The 13,787-nt window shown below is 41.0% G+C and overlaps 1 long non-coding RNA gene across 1 annotated transcript in view; it reads left to right on the plus strand.

Moving 5' to 3' along the window:
- LOC149457837 (uncharacterized) overlaps nucleotides 1–12,264 on the plus strand; it is a 39,432-nt gene extending 27,168 nt beyond the window's left edge. The window contains exons 2-3 of the long non-coding RNA XR_016313586.1: nucleotides 5,752–5,889; nucleotides 11,999–12,264. This is a non-coding gene — a long non-coding RNA (uncharacterized LOC149457837). The remainder of the gene's footprint in view (nucleotides 1–5,751; nucleotides 5,890–11,998) is intronic.
- Nucleotides 12,265–13,787: the final 1,523 nt, after the last annotated feature.

The following is a 13,787-nucleotide window of genomic DNA, read 5'->3' on the forward strand; positions in this document are numbered from 1 at the left end:
AGAACTAACTGTTACCCCTCCATCCCTAAACACTTGCCTGTCTCCTCTCATGACCCAGTGCTGTCCCCTGACTGTAGCATCACTCCACTGACTTCCTGGTGTCACAGGAGACTCTGAGAGCAGTGGGAGCTGTTGCCTCCTACTGCTGTTAGTCAAATCCTGTGAGGAGGGATCAGGGGCATGGTTGAGCTGGGCTGCGTGTGTATATGCATACACACAGCCTGACTCAGGAGCATGCCCACATGAGTACCCATTAGCATCCGGCTTGCTGAGGAGGAGCAAGCAGAGCTGGTGGAGGACTCTGGAAGGGGAGGTAAGGGGCTGCTCTGTGGAATATCATTAACAGAGCAGGTAATATAACATCTTTTTTTTTAGTTTAAGAAAAAATAAAAAATGTTAATATCACTTCAAGATAGGTTTCTGGATGGTCACAATAGTGGGCCACGTTTGCATAATGTGCATCAAATTAGTTGCTTATGAGAGGCTGACAATGCAGGGGAGCGATTGGGAAACAGGGACAGAGAGTTGTCATCTCATAACAGGAAGTGCCTAAGCATATAAATCAAAGCTGCAGATTAAAAATATCATAAATTGCTTTTGGTTTCTAATACTGCTTTAACATGTTAACATCATTTCAAACATCAACATTTATTATATTGCAACTTGCATTTCTTAGATGTGATGGCTGTATTAGTTTCTGTTTTTAGGCTTTCTTTTTTCTATTTTCATCAGGTGATTGACACACGGAAGTACCTTCCCCTCTTCTGTGAAGTCAGAAACCAGAAGCCACAAGGATTTTGCCACTTGCGGTTTGATTTGTTTGTTCACAAGCCATTACTACTTGTAAAGCAGCCAATGAAACCGATCTCGGTGCTTTGATGGGTAGAGGAATGATCTGGGGTCTAATAGACGCCAAATGTCCCCATAAAGAGGACCTGTCACTGCCCATGCTATCATATGGGATGTTGTTCTTGTGATAGCAAATTAAGTTAAAAAAATAAGAGACGATGTGAAAAAATAAATCTAAATAAAACAAATAATAAAATAAAATACTTTTTTTTTTAAAAGCTCCCCTGTCCCCCTGTGCTTACACTCAAATGCAGACACGCATGTAGGCCCTGCACGCATATGTAAATGGTGATCACACCACAGATGTGAGGTGTCATCACAAACTTCACAATGAGAGCAATCATTTTAGTGCCAGAACTCCTGCAACTCTAAACTGGTAACCTATGAAAGCTTTTATGGCACCACCTATGGAGATTTTTAGGTACTGTAGTTTGTCACCATTCCACGGGGCACATGAAAATTTAAAGCGTGTTGTTACTCGGCGTAACATCATCTTTTATTTTTTACCAAAAAATTGGGTTCTGTATTGTGTTTGTGTGCACTAAAATTCATTATATTATATTTTGTCCGGAAAATTTGCACTTGATAAACCACTGTGTAAGTATTGTGCAGCATAAAAAATTGCATTTTATTCTCCAGGGCCTCTGCTTAAAAATATATCATGTTTGAGGGTTCTTAGTCATTTTCTATTAAAAAAATGCAGATTTTTACATGTATGAGAGAAATATCTGTCAAATTCAGGTACCTGCTCCCCCTCCCTCCCCAAAGGTCCACAGTCTCTGGTCATCTCCTGTACTGTCTGCAATCTCTTGGTCATCCCCTGTACTGTCTGCAGTCTCTGGTCATCCCCTGTACTGTCCGCAGTCTCTGGTCATCTCCTGTACTGTGTCCGCAGTCTCTGGTCATCTCCTGTACTATGTCCGCAGTCTCTGGTCATCTCCTGTACTGTGACCGCAGTCTCTGGTCATCTCCTGTACTGTGTCCGCAGTCTCTGGTCATCTCCTGTACTGTGTCCGCAGTCTCTGGTCATCTCCTGTACTGTGTCTGCAGTCTCTGGTCATCTCCTGTACTGTGTCCGCAGTCTCTGGACATCTCTTGTACTATGTCTGCAGTCTATGGTGATCCCCTGTACTATGTCCGCAGTCTCTGGTCATCTCCTGTACTATGTCCGCAGTCTCTGGTCATCTCCTGTACTGTGTCCGCAGTCTCTGGTCATTTCCTGTACTGTGTCTGCAGTCTCTGGGCATCTCCTGTACTGTGTCTGCAGTTTCTGCACATCTCCTGTACTATGTCTGCAGTCTATGGTCATCCCCTGTACTATGTCCGCAGTCTCTGGTCATCTCGTGTACTATGTCCACAGTCTCTGGTCATCTCCTGTACTCAGAATATTTTTTTTTTGTTTTTCACCTTTAAAACCTAGGCGCGTGTTATGGTCAGGTGCGTCTTATGGAGCGAAAAATACGGTAATTAATTTTTCAACTTTTATTTTCCATTTTCTAACTTTTTTCTCCCCGTTTTTTACTATTTTTTTAAACATATTTTCAACAGAGTAGTTCAGTATCACCATAGTTACACTGTACTACTCTGAGGGGGTGATCAGGGATTTTTTTTACCACTTTGCTGTTACAGTAAAGTTCATTATGACAGCAACATTTTCAACTGTCTCAAATGGGTTACATTCATGGCAGCTGTGATCACTAGTGATCTGTGATTGTCTACAGCTAATCACATGGTACAGGGTGCTGTGATTGGACCAGATACCATGTAACAGCTGTGGGCCAATCACAGCCTAAGAAACACAGTTGGCATGTTGCCTGCCACAATGTATTTCATCCAATTGGATGTTCTCAAGGGGTCCTCTACTGTCTGATGTGGGCCATCTTTATGTAATCTACCGTACCCCGCCCTGAAGGAGGGGGCAGATCACCCTGCCATTCAGAACAGCAGGTGCGTGTTCTGATTGTTTTACTGGCGCTGCGCTATTGTATTTTTGTTTTGGTTTGGGTGCATCCAACCATTGTCGCAAGCAGCCAATCACATTGCTATAGCACGGATTTACATCATAATACTTGCTGTTATATTAGGAGTACAAATGAGTTGATGCTAAAGTCAACAAAAATCTCCATAAGAAAAAAAATCCTAATCTCTTGCCAACAATAATTCTACACTGGTAACAAGCATGAACTGAGATCTAGGCAAATAGGGAGGTTTAAAATGTAATCTAAACTTTATTGTATCAAAACAGTTACAGTATATACACTGGGTATAAGAAAGAATCACCCCCCTTTAAAATAATCACATCGTGTTGCTTTGCAGCCTAAAATGAAGACAGACACAGTTTTATGTTTTATCCAGCTTTATTTATTCAGTGCAACTTATAACTGCTTGCTGCCTACCCGCCATGTACTGTGGACAGGCGGCAGCTACAGGCAAAGGGAGCAGCGCTTCCCCCCCACGACTGCTGTGTCCACAGGACACAGTGGTATGTGGATCCCGGTAAACAGGACCCGATTGCATACGATGACATGATCACAATGACAGCAAAGCTGTTATGAATCAATCTGATTCATAACTGGTTTGCTTCTGTTTCTGGTGAGCTGTGATTGACCCACAGTTCTCACATGGTACATGGGGCCAATCACAGCACCATGTACCATGTGAACAGCTCTAGCCAATTACAGATCACTATTATTTTGAACTGTCAACCCATTCATGACAGCTCAAAACAAGCTGATTATTGCAGAAGCAATTATCTTTATTGCTCATGCTCCTGCAATGCAAAATGTGAAAGGAAGAAAAAAATCCCTGATCACCCCCCCCCCCCCCCCCCCCCGTGGTAATATTGTACTACTCTGATAAAGGTATTTTTAAAATATGTTAATAAAAATGAAATAAAATACTGCTCTGAGAATTTTGAGAATTAAAAAATATTGTTTAAGCGTTTTTTTACTTTTCGACTGCCTGCCCACAATGTGTGGGCAGGCGGCGGCTCTGGGCAAAGCAACGTACCCTTACGCTGCTTTCTATTTTGGGGTGTGAGGCCCTCTACTGATGGTAAAACATTAGGATGCATAGATAGTGATTGGGCTTCCCAGTGTTGCATTTAGCTCTTGTGCTGCCCTAGGCAACACTAAAATAGGGTATCCCCCCAGCCTCACTGCCACTAAAATTGCGCACCACCCACCAGCACCCCCCAATCCCCCTCAGTAGCCACTACCACCACTAAACTTGGGCGCCCACTATCACCACCAGCAAAATCCCCCTACCCCCTGGCCCCACCACCTTCTCTCTCCACCAAAAAGAACAACCCCCCAGTCCCCACTGTTGCCCGCAAAGAGAGAACGAGTTAGTGAAACACTAGCCTTAACCTCTCCAGAGCCAAGCCCAATGTCTTCCTTCCTTGTGCGGGAAGCTTACACCCTCCAGAAGCACGCAGCCTCTTTAGATTCCATGGCGGAGCCTCACCAGGTCTCTAGGTCCTCAGGAGGCTCCGTAGACAAATGCCTTGTTTGCCTTGCGATAAATTTGCCAGGGGACTTTGGCTTGGGTTTGGGGCAATTGACACATGGTACACTTTTCATCTCAGTATGGGTTTGTGAGAGTCCTTTTGAACTATTCATATACCTTGATGCCTAATTATAGCAGAAAAGTGATGTCCCTATGTAGACCACAGTCTACTACTGCTTTAAATGTTCCAAATATTAACATTTTATATCTTCAATTTTAATAATTAGGTGAAGTTTTGGATGATGATGATGTAGACCTTTTTATTTAATTGTCTTGCTTGAATCTTTCAACTTGCTCCACTGCCAGAGACCTTGACGGATTATCTGACTTTTAGGTGGTGGGAGAATAAAAGCCATTGCATTCTTGAAAGAAACAGTCCCCAGCCTTGAAACTGTGAAATGTTACACTCATAATGAAATAAGTTTTTTATTGAGGGATATGGCCTTGGAAATATTTCTATTCCGAATATTTGTGTTTTTATCATGCTAGGCCCTGAAAACATTGTAGTATTATAGAAAGCGAACAATTGGCTTCGGTGGCTGAGAAGCAACTGATTGGAAATATAGTGGGATGATACAACAGCTGTCAAGCGACATCAGAGCTAAATAAAAGTATTGTACCAACTATCCTGCCCCCCTGTGATGCAGGGGCTAGCTGTCTCTGTAACTGCTGCAAGCTTAGTTCTGGGTGTAGTGTAATAAGCTCTACTAGGCTGGGTTTGCTTCAGCTACTTCAGCTCTGGAAGGTTTTACTCCCTTTTTTGCACTGCGCCACTTTAACTGGTAATTGAATGCTGTACCAAAGCACTGCTGTACCAAAGCAAAGTTTACATAATTTTCACACAACTGGAGCTTGATTTTGGTAGTATTTGATCACCACTGGGTTGTTTATTTTTTATTATATAAACGAAAAAAGACTTATAGCAGAAAGTAAGAAATATTGGGGGGGGTTTCAAAATTTTCAAACATCCAATAAAAAAAAATATAAAAATTCAAATGTCTTCATACATTTAGGCCAGAATGTATTTTGCAACATGTCTTTGGTAAAAAAAAAATCTCAATAAGTGTATATTGATTGGTTTGCATGAAAGTTATAGTGTATTCAAACTAAATATACTGTATATAGTATATATACTGGAATTTTTAATTTATTTATTTTTATACTACTAATGGCGGTGATCAGTGACTTATAATTGGAATGTGGCAGCGGGCAATCTGACACTAATACAGTGATCAGTGGTGATACTATAGACTGTCACTGTTCTGACACTGGCTGGGGAGGGGTTAACATCTCATGGTAATTAAGGGGTTAAGTGTGTGCCTAAGAAGTATTAATGTGTGTATTATGTGCTGCTTTTTAGCTAAAAAACTCTTTGTTCTTCTTTCTTCTTTACAGGGAGAAAAAATAAAGAGATTGTTCTCTCTGTACTTTGGGCTGTAATTGGACAATTGAATCATTGGCCAGGACCTGCTGACAAACTCCCGCTGTGTACAGTCATGTGCCCTGTACCTGGAAGAGTCCAGAGATGCACAGGTACAGCGCTGTGCCTATAAAATCCGCCCATCCACAGTACATTGTGGGCTGGTGATCCTTAAAGGGTTAAAATAGAACTATAGGCAAAACCTTTTCTTTGTTTACTTTGATCAAAGCACAGGATGGATAGAACCCCTGTCAGATTTTTGTTTTGCAATCTTGGAGTGTCCCATTTTGGAGATTTCCCTTTACTTTCTGTCCCATAGCCAACAGGAAGTGAGAGGAAATCCCTGCAAATTAAAGGAATCCCTTGGAGACCCCCAGGTCACCAGAACGAGTGTCCTCATTGGAAGATTTCCCCTCTATTACTTTTCTGGGGACAACCCAAAATTTGGGCTTTTCTTTTACTTTCGATTTCATTGATAATGGTAAACAAGACAAATAGAGAGGGTGAATCTCCTTAATGGGGGCACAGACAGCAATAAAAATGACAGGCGTTCTAATCCCTCTCCATTCTGTAGTATGTTCAACGCATCAACTACTCTTTCAATAATCTAATACATCTAAGGTTTGTTTTGAACTTTCATCCTACTAGTTGAGGGTCATGCCTCCATGTTCTTGATTTTAGCTTCAAATTGAAAATACTGCCCTCTTGATCCAATATTCTTATTCTTAAAGGAGAATTACAGTCAAAGATCATTTGGCTGTACTTCTGTGGATCACAGGAGTGCAGTTTGTTCTGCACTCCTGTGACCTGTTTTGAGCCGACAGAGCCGATCCAGGCTAGGAAACGATCGCGACCATATTGCCAGAATCCATCCAGGGGCCTGGGCAGCAACCCGACTCAGCCTCTCAGCATGTCGCTGAGAGCCTGAGCCAGCTGCTCCCTCACCCTCTACAGCTCAGTGCTCCAGTTAGTGCTGGGGGGGACAAAGCAGAGAGCAGTGACTGACAGTCACTACTCTCTGCTCAGAGAGTCAGGAGGAATTGATCTGCCAGCAGTGTCTGATTCTCAGCCTTAGTTCTCAGCCTTAGAGTTGGCGGGGGACAGATGCATCATCATGCTACATCCACCTAGGTGAAAAAATAAAAACAATATTCCCATACTTCTCTTTTATAATATTTAAAGGTTTCAGTCATGTCCTGTAGTGTAGGTATCCAAATATAAGGGATTGCTGACTGGAAAACATCAAAGGGAAGAGAGATGCCCCTATGCCCCAGTCATTAGCTTCTCATAAAGGCAAAAGCTGAACATCAACATGGGGTGGGCAAAAGAAGGCAGCACAGTTGTAAATAGCAATCTTGCCTTGTAGTACTACGGTCCTAGAATTAATTCTGACCAAGAACCCAATCTCAATGGAGTAAAATATTCTCCTAGTATTAGTTTGGTTTCCACCCATGCTCTAAGGCATCCCAGCCACGGCATGGGTGCAGCCCTGAGTGACTGCATGCCCTAGTTTAGGTGGGCAATTGGGGGAGGTAAAACCACAGGTCAACCAGGTGCAACCAGCGGCCGCCTACATGAATGGGCCCTGAGGAAATGCTTCCGTCTGCCTGCAGCAGATTGATGACCTCAAGGCTGGGGCTCAAGAAGTACTTTTAATGATAAAGCGTGTAGCTTTTTTGAAAAATCACACCGTTGCTGCATATTTTGACATACAGCATTAGGAATGTGTTCATGCAGCATTGTTAAATCAGAACTTACCTGTATCTGAACACCACAAACCAAAAATGCTATTTTATTTGTTTTTAATATTCAAACCAAACTCACCCATCCATCCATGTCTCCATGCTTTATGTTTTGAGAAATTGCTTTGAAGAATACCCCCTAGCAGTTCTACCCATGGCCATCTTAAGTAAGGGCAGATGATTTATGTAGCATTTACGTCCTGGAATCCATCTTCCCTGAGGATAGGCATGCATAGCTGAGAAACCCAAATGTCAAGAAGAAATGGGATGTATGACATAATTCTGGCCAAAGCCAAAAACCAGGAAGCAAGTGAAGAAATGTAAAAAAAATAAGTTTAAAACAAGTAGATATATTATACCTTCCTATCTATTTACTAAAGCAGCATAAGAACAAAAAATAGTTAATGTTGTTTAAGAGAGTTTAGTTTTGATTTAAGTCCATTTTAAAGTCACATAAAAATGCAAAAGAAATGCAAATTAGCATTTTCTATCTAAGACCAAAATAGAACTGGAAATCTCAAATATGTAATTATGTTATCTTTAAAGTTATGGCAAAGATAAAACTCTGCGTTTATCGATGATGATAGAACTTGTTGTCCAAAGTATGTTAGAAGGGAATGTTCCTTGTACAAATGCAGACTTGTTCTTTTGTTAATCTGGCCTTGCTTGATGGTAAAGGCTGATCCACCAAAGACACGTTATGTCATTTCATAACAAATTAAAAATTCTATAATTGTATTAAAAGGTAAAAACAATCAAGGCAAAATATTGGGCCCATTCACACAGTCTTATTATCCTGTGTGTCAATAGGAAAATGAATTAAAGTGACCTTGTCACCTTGACCATTTAGAGCAAAGTGACAGGGTCTCTATAAATCTCACCCCCAACCTGGTTATACTCGCCTCTATGGTGTCTCACAATGCTCCTCCTTCTAAAGCATCCACTGCAAAATACCTGGTGTATTTGGATATGGGGCAGCCGGTGATCACATTCGACCATTCAGTGTTTGGACCTTATGGGTAAATATGATCAGCTCTAACATTGTTATTTTGCAGCAGTGGTGATAGAGGAAAGAGCAGCAGCGGAGCTCCGTAAAACTAAGTATAACTGGAATTGGAGATGACAGAGTTACTTGTTTAGGTTTATGTAATAATGTAGTTGCTTATATTTATTTCCAAATGAAGGCAGTCATAGTGAAGTGCCGTGTTGTTTTCCCCCTTATTTCTCAACTGGTGGTTGACAGGTGAGTACAAGGGAGCTGCTCCACCTTTCTTCTTATGCCAGTGTGAGGGGCAGTTAATCACCACTATAACCTGCCTGGTAAGAGCTAATAGAATTAGAAACATTTTTTTAATGTGTTTCAAAGGACCCCTAAAAACACTTCACCTGGAAGGGATGCAGGTATGCAGCACATAAGTCACCTCTTGCCAGCAATCCCTCCTGGACACAAAGAGCGGAAGAGTACTTTAGCTTTGGGTGTCAGTGCTTTGAGAGAGGTTCCCCGATATTTGGTCCCAGCCTTTAAAAAAGGTTAGTTTATGTTTACCAAAAAAAGTTTATGCAGGTAGGGAGCACCTGTGGATAAGATGTTAGAAGATGTTAGAACATTACAAAGTCAGTCCTAGTTGTCACTGCTCACCCGCACAATCACAGAAGCAAGCTCTTTTTCTGGGATAATCCCTCGCACATGAGCTTTCTCTCCTCCATCACAGTCGCTCTGAGTTCAACAATGCTGCAACAGAGGAGATAGTGAACCAAGCATGTGCAGGGGCTGTGATGTGGGGGTGATACTTGATCTAATACACCCAAGTAAATAAATCTTTCAAACTATTGATCTCATGAAAGCCTTTATAAGAGTATTTCATATTTTTTTCAGTAAAATGGGTATTCAAACTTTTCAGAGGTGTATTTGTTCCAGGAAGGAGTTAAAACCGTGGAATGTGAATGATCTCCTCTTTTTAGCTCAGACACAAACTTGTAAAAAATTTCTTTGCAACATCAGTAATGTTGATTACCTGGAGTAATAGTAGCCTATGTAGCTTGGGTCAGGATGCTGGCATCCAGGGAATCAGTGTCCCTGTTGTGACAGAATCAGTCTGCTAACAATTAACCTATGGATACTGAGAGACCTCACACTATTGGGGAATTTCAGTTATTAACCCCCCTGGCAGTATTCCCGAGTGTAGCTCGGGGTTAACTTTCAGTACCAGAAGCAGTAACCCCAAGCTACACTCGGGATTACCCTACAGCGTTGCTCAGGGATTCCCTCCAGCACTTACCGTGTCCTTCGCTTCACCGATGTCCCCCCTGCAGCGTCCCCAGCCATCTCCTCCGGCCGATGCCGGCATCCGTCTTCCAGGTTCCGTTCACTGCGAGTGTTGGGACATACGGGGGACAGAACCAGTGGGAAATTCAAAAATGTTAAAATTTGACATTCGCTGAATACACTAAAATCTGATAGTATTACATTACTGTATCAAACCATTTCACATACATTTTCCCGAGTGCTTTGTCCTGTGCCCTGCCTGCACTTTTACTGTTCTTTCTGCCTTGAAACTGAGAAACGTCCATGGCGTCCAAAAAGTGTACCTTTAGGTCAAAAGCGGTTTCAGACCAGCTAGAGAACAGCGATAGTAAATCAGAACCACTTGCAGAATTAAGTGATAATGATTTGTGGGGAAAGTCGTCATCAGACACTGAAAACGATTTTGCGCCTTTGCTCAGTGATGTGCGAACTTGGCGCTCTATTTAAAATGTCAGTGTTTTTGGTTTGATTATATTATTGAAATCAATTTATTATTATATTATTATTTTTTATGATTATTTATTATATTATAATTTATGATTTCGTGTTTCAAATTTTATCATACCCGGGATGTTTACTAGACTCTTGTTCGGACAGATTTCAGAGTTATTCCTAAGAATTACAGGCCTACAATAAAAAACAACATATTTCCAAGCAAAAAAATGTACCGCTTTGAGCACAGAAATATTGACATAATCAGACTGCTAGGGAGGTTAAACCTAATATACGGCCCCTGTTGCCAGTTACCACCTTTTTTCTGCCCTTGGATTTGTGAATAAAGAAGACTGCCAGAAAATGTTTCTTATTTTTTTGGTGGATCTAAATTGAACCCTTGTCTAGCTCTAGAATAATGCTAACACAATCTAATGGCCATTTGACTCCCCCAATATCAAATACTCTATTCACTACTGGTGTTTTGTATTTAAAATGGTACAACTGGAAGACTGGGCCAGAGTTATGATTTATTATCAAGCAGGATGGTGCCTGAGGACTGACACAAAAAGACCTGACCAAGCCTTATGCTTTAGTTTTACACTCCTTTTGCCTAATTCTTTTAAACATTTAGAGAGGTTTTCAGTTGGAGGACAAAGCAACAAGCAACATCTTAGAAAATGGACAAGAGAGGAACATGTATCTTTATTCCCTAGATTAAATTCCCAACAGGCCCAGGTAAAAGGCAGTGGGGCATTGTGGATTGGCCTTTATGGATATGTAGCAACTGAAAATTTCATAGAATCCAGAAACCTTAGTGTGCTTTTTTCAGTATTAGAGCATTTTTACAGCTGAAAAACCCCTCTTCAAATGCAGTAGTTCTGGGGGGGATGTTGCAGACCTAAAATGCCCCTGCCAACAAACGCTGATAAAACCAGGTACCCACTCCCTTTCAAACGGTGCCAAATATGGCAGTGGAGGGGGGGGGGGGGAGGCAAGCAAACGGAGCTTTTACCTTTGGGTGGAACTCCGCTTTAACTATACAAAACAAAAAGACCAAGGCAACTCTTGCCTTGTGTTTATTAATAATTTTCAGAGCTTTGAAGCATAAAAAATGCTCCAAAAAAGGAAACCCCTACTACTTCTGCCAAAAAAGGCTTAGGCTTCATGCACACTGGGCATTATTACAGCTGTTGTTTTGGGCATCAGGTGTTTTTTTCCTACAGCCAGTAATCTACCCAGCATGTTATCCGATGTGTCCATGCACACATAGGCTTTTATCAGCATTTTTTTGCAGGAACATTTTCCAGCTGGAAAAAAACCCCAGAACTACATTTGAAGAGGAGTTTTTCAGCTATAAAAATGCTCTAATGCTGTAAAACACTGAAATATGTAGCTATCCAGCATGTATGATCATTTCTAAGCCTCAAGCATTTGTGGGAGTATAGTTTTGCTAGAAAATGCTGAAAGACGCTAAAAAACAAAAATGCTAAAAAAAAGTGACAAAACTCGCATTTATAACGCAGCATTCTACAGCTAATGCTACTGGCGTTTTTAAAACATCCAGTGTGCATGAGACCTAAAACATGGCTGTCTCTGTAAGGTGTGGAATATCTGTAGGTCATATTCTTTAGGGTTCCATTGTGAATACAACCAGGAAAGACAGGTCATCTTAACACATACTGCTCTCTTCTTCTGCTCTCTCTATTTCTCTCAAAAAGTTAATTTGTTACTGTTTTTCAGTGCATTCTGGGCATTTTGGAACGTTTCCTGAGGTTATCTTAAAAAAACGCTTTTAAACACAAATGAGCATAAACGCAGTATGCAAATGTGGCTAAACAGATGATTTTTAACCTATGTTTTCCAGCAGTCAATTCTCATCAATCAGAAGAGTTTTCCAAATGTCCCATGTACATGAGCTCTTATTGTACAGACCTGTATAGCTGACTTTTCTAATGCAGTGATGTCATGTTATATATTCTTGCCGAATAAATAAAGTTTTAATAAAAAATAAACTAGTCCCTTCACTGTTCCTGTTTTTTTGTCTGCCTCTCAAACATCACAGAAACATGACAATGTGAAGAGAGACTAGAAAAATAAATATTATTTATTGACATGTTTTGTAATATGTTTGCTTGACACTCTCATATCATTCAGTAATCTACTGTATGATAGGCCCCTCTGAACACTATCTGCAGGATAATAGAGTTATGACAGGGCATTGCATGTGTAAGAAAGAAGAAATGTTGGTTCTTAATGATTAGGGGTGCTTCCTTCTGTGTGGATAGTCATGCCTCTCTTTTATTTTAGTGTGTTTTTTTTGGTAAGATTAATTTTTCCACTATTTCAACTATTATGAACATAGTTGGCCCTCTGAGGGTCAACCACTAACCTATGTATATTTTCTTTGGAACACAATCTTCAGTACAATACAGTTATAACAAAGAGATAGAAATGTTCATTTTTAAATGTAAGTTAAAGAAAATGACAGATGTTACTATAAAAGAAAGCAAAGAGCTTTACAGTAAGGGTTCTTTCACACTTGTGGCTGGGAGGAGGTAAAAATAGTCGATGGAGATCTGGCAGACCTGATCTGGGATAAATAATTTTTTTATCTCAGACTATATACCTAAACCTTTGTAAGCATTTGATGCAAACTTCTTAAAGCCTTTTTTTTATATTCCACAGTTTCAGAGGGAGAGAGCAGGCAGTTTACATGAAGCAGTATAGCTTTATGGACACTAAGAATGTAAATGGCATAAATTTTTGCACCACAGCTAGCAAGCTAATTTCTTATTTTGGACAGTGACGATGGAAATAGCATACATTTTAGTACCACAACTAGCAAGCATGTGTAGACAGGCTTCAATTTCTGAGAGGTTCAGTAGGCATTTAGCATTATGCATACAATTTGTGTATTTTTTTGGACCATGATGATGGAAATAGTATACAGGTTTGCACCACAGCTAGAATGCCAGTTTAGACTTGCAAATTCTCAGTGATGGACAAGGTGTTTAGCAGTTTGGCGATAGTTTTGTAGCCCAGTCCAGCCTTGTGTAGGTCTACAATCTTGTCCTGACATCTTTGGACAGCTTTTTGGTCTTTGCCATGGTGGAGAGTTTGGAATCTGATTGATTGCTCCTATGGACAGGTGTCTTTTATACAGGTAACAAAATTAGATTAGCAGCACTCCCTTTAACCTCCTTAGCAGTATTCCCGAGTGTAGCTCGGGGTAAAATGTCTGTACCAAAAGCGGTAACTCCGAGCTACACTCGGGCTTACCATGCGGCGCTGCATAGGGATTCCCTGCAGAGCTTACCTTGTCCTTCGCTCCCAGGATGTGTCCCCTGCAGCGTCCCCGGCCATTTCCTCCGGCCGATGCCGGCATCCGGCTTCTGTGTTCTGGTCCCTGTGACGTCGGGATGTATGGGCGCCGCCGGTTGCAGGAAATTTGAAAATTTTTAAAAATGTCATTTTTTTCCAAACAAATTTTACATAGTAAAACATTGCTGTTTCAACCCATTTCACATAC

Source organism: Staurois parvus, unplaced genomic scaffold, assembly GCF_062004578.1.
Source record: "Staurois parvus isolate SC_StPar_1 unplaced genomic scaffold, SC_StPar_1.0 ptg000303l, whole genome shotgun sequence".
Lineage (NCBI taxonomy): Eukaryota > Metazoa > Chordata > Amphibia > Anura > Ranidae > Staurois > Staurois parvus.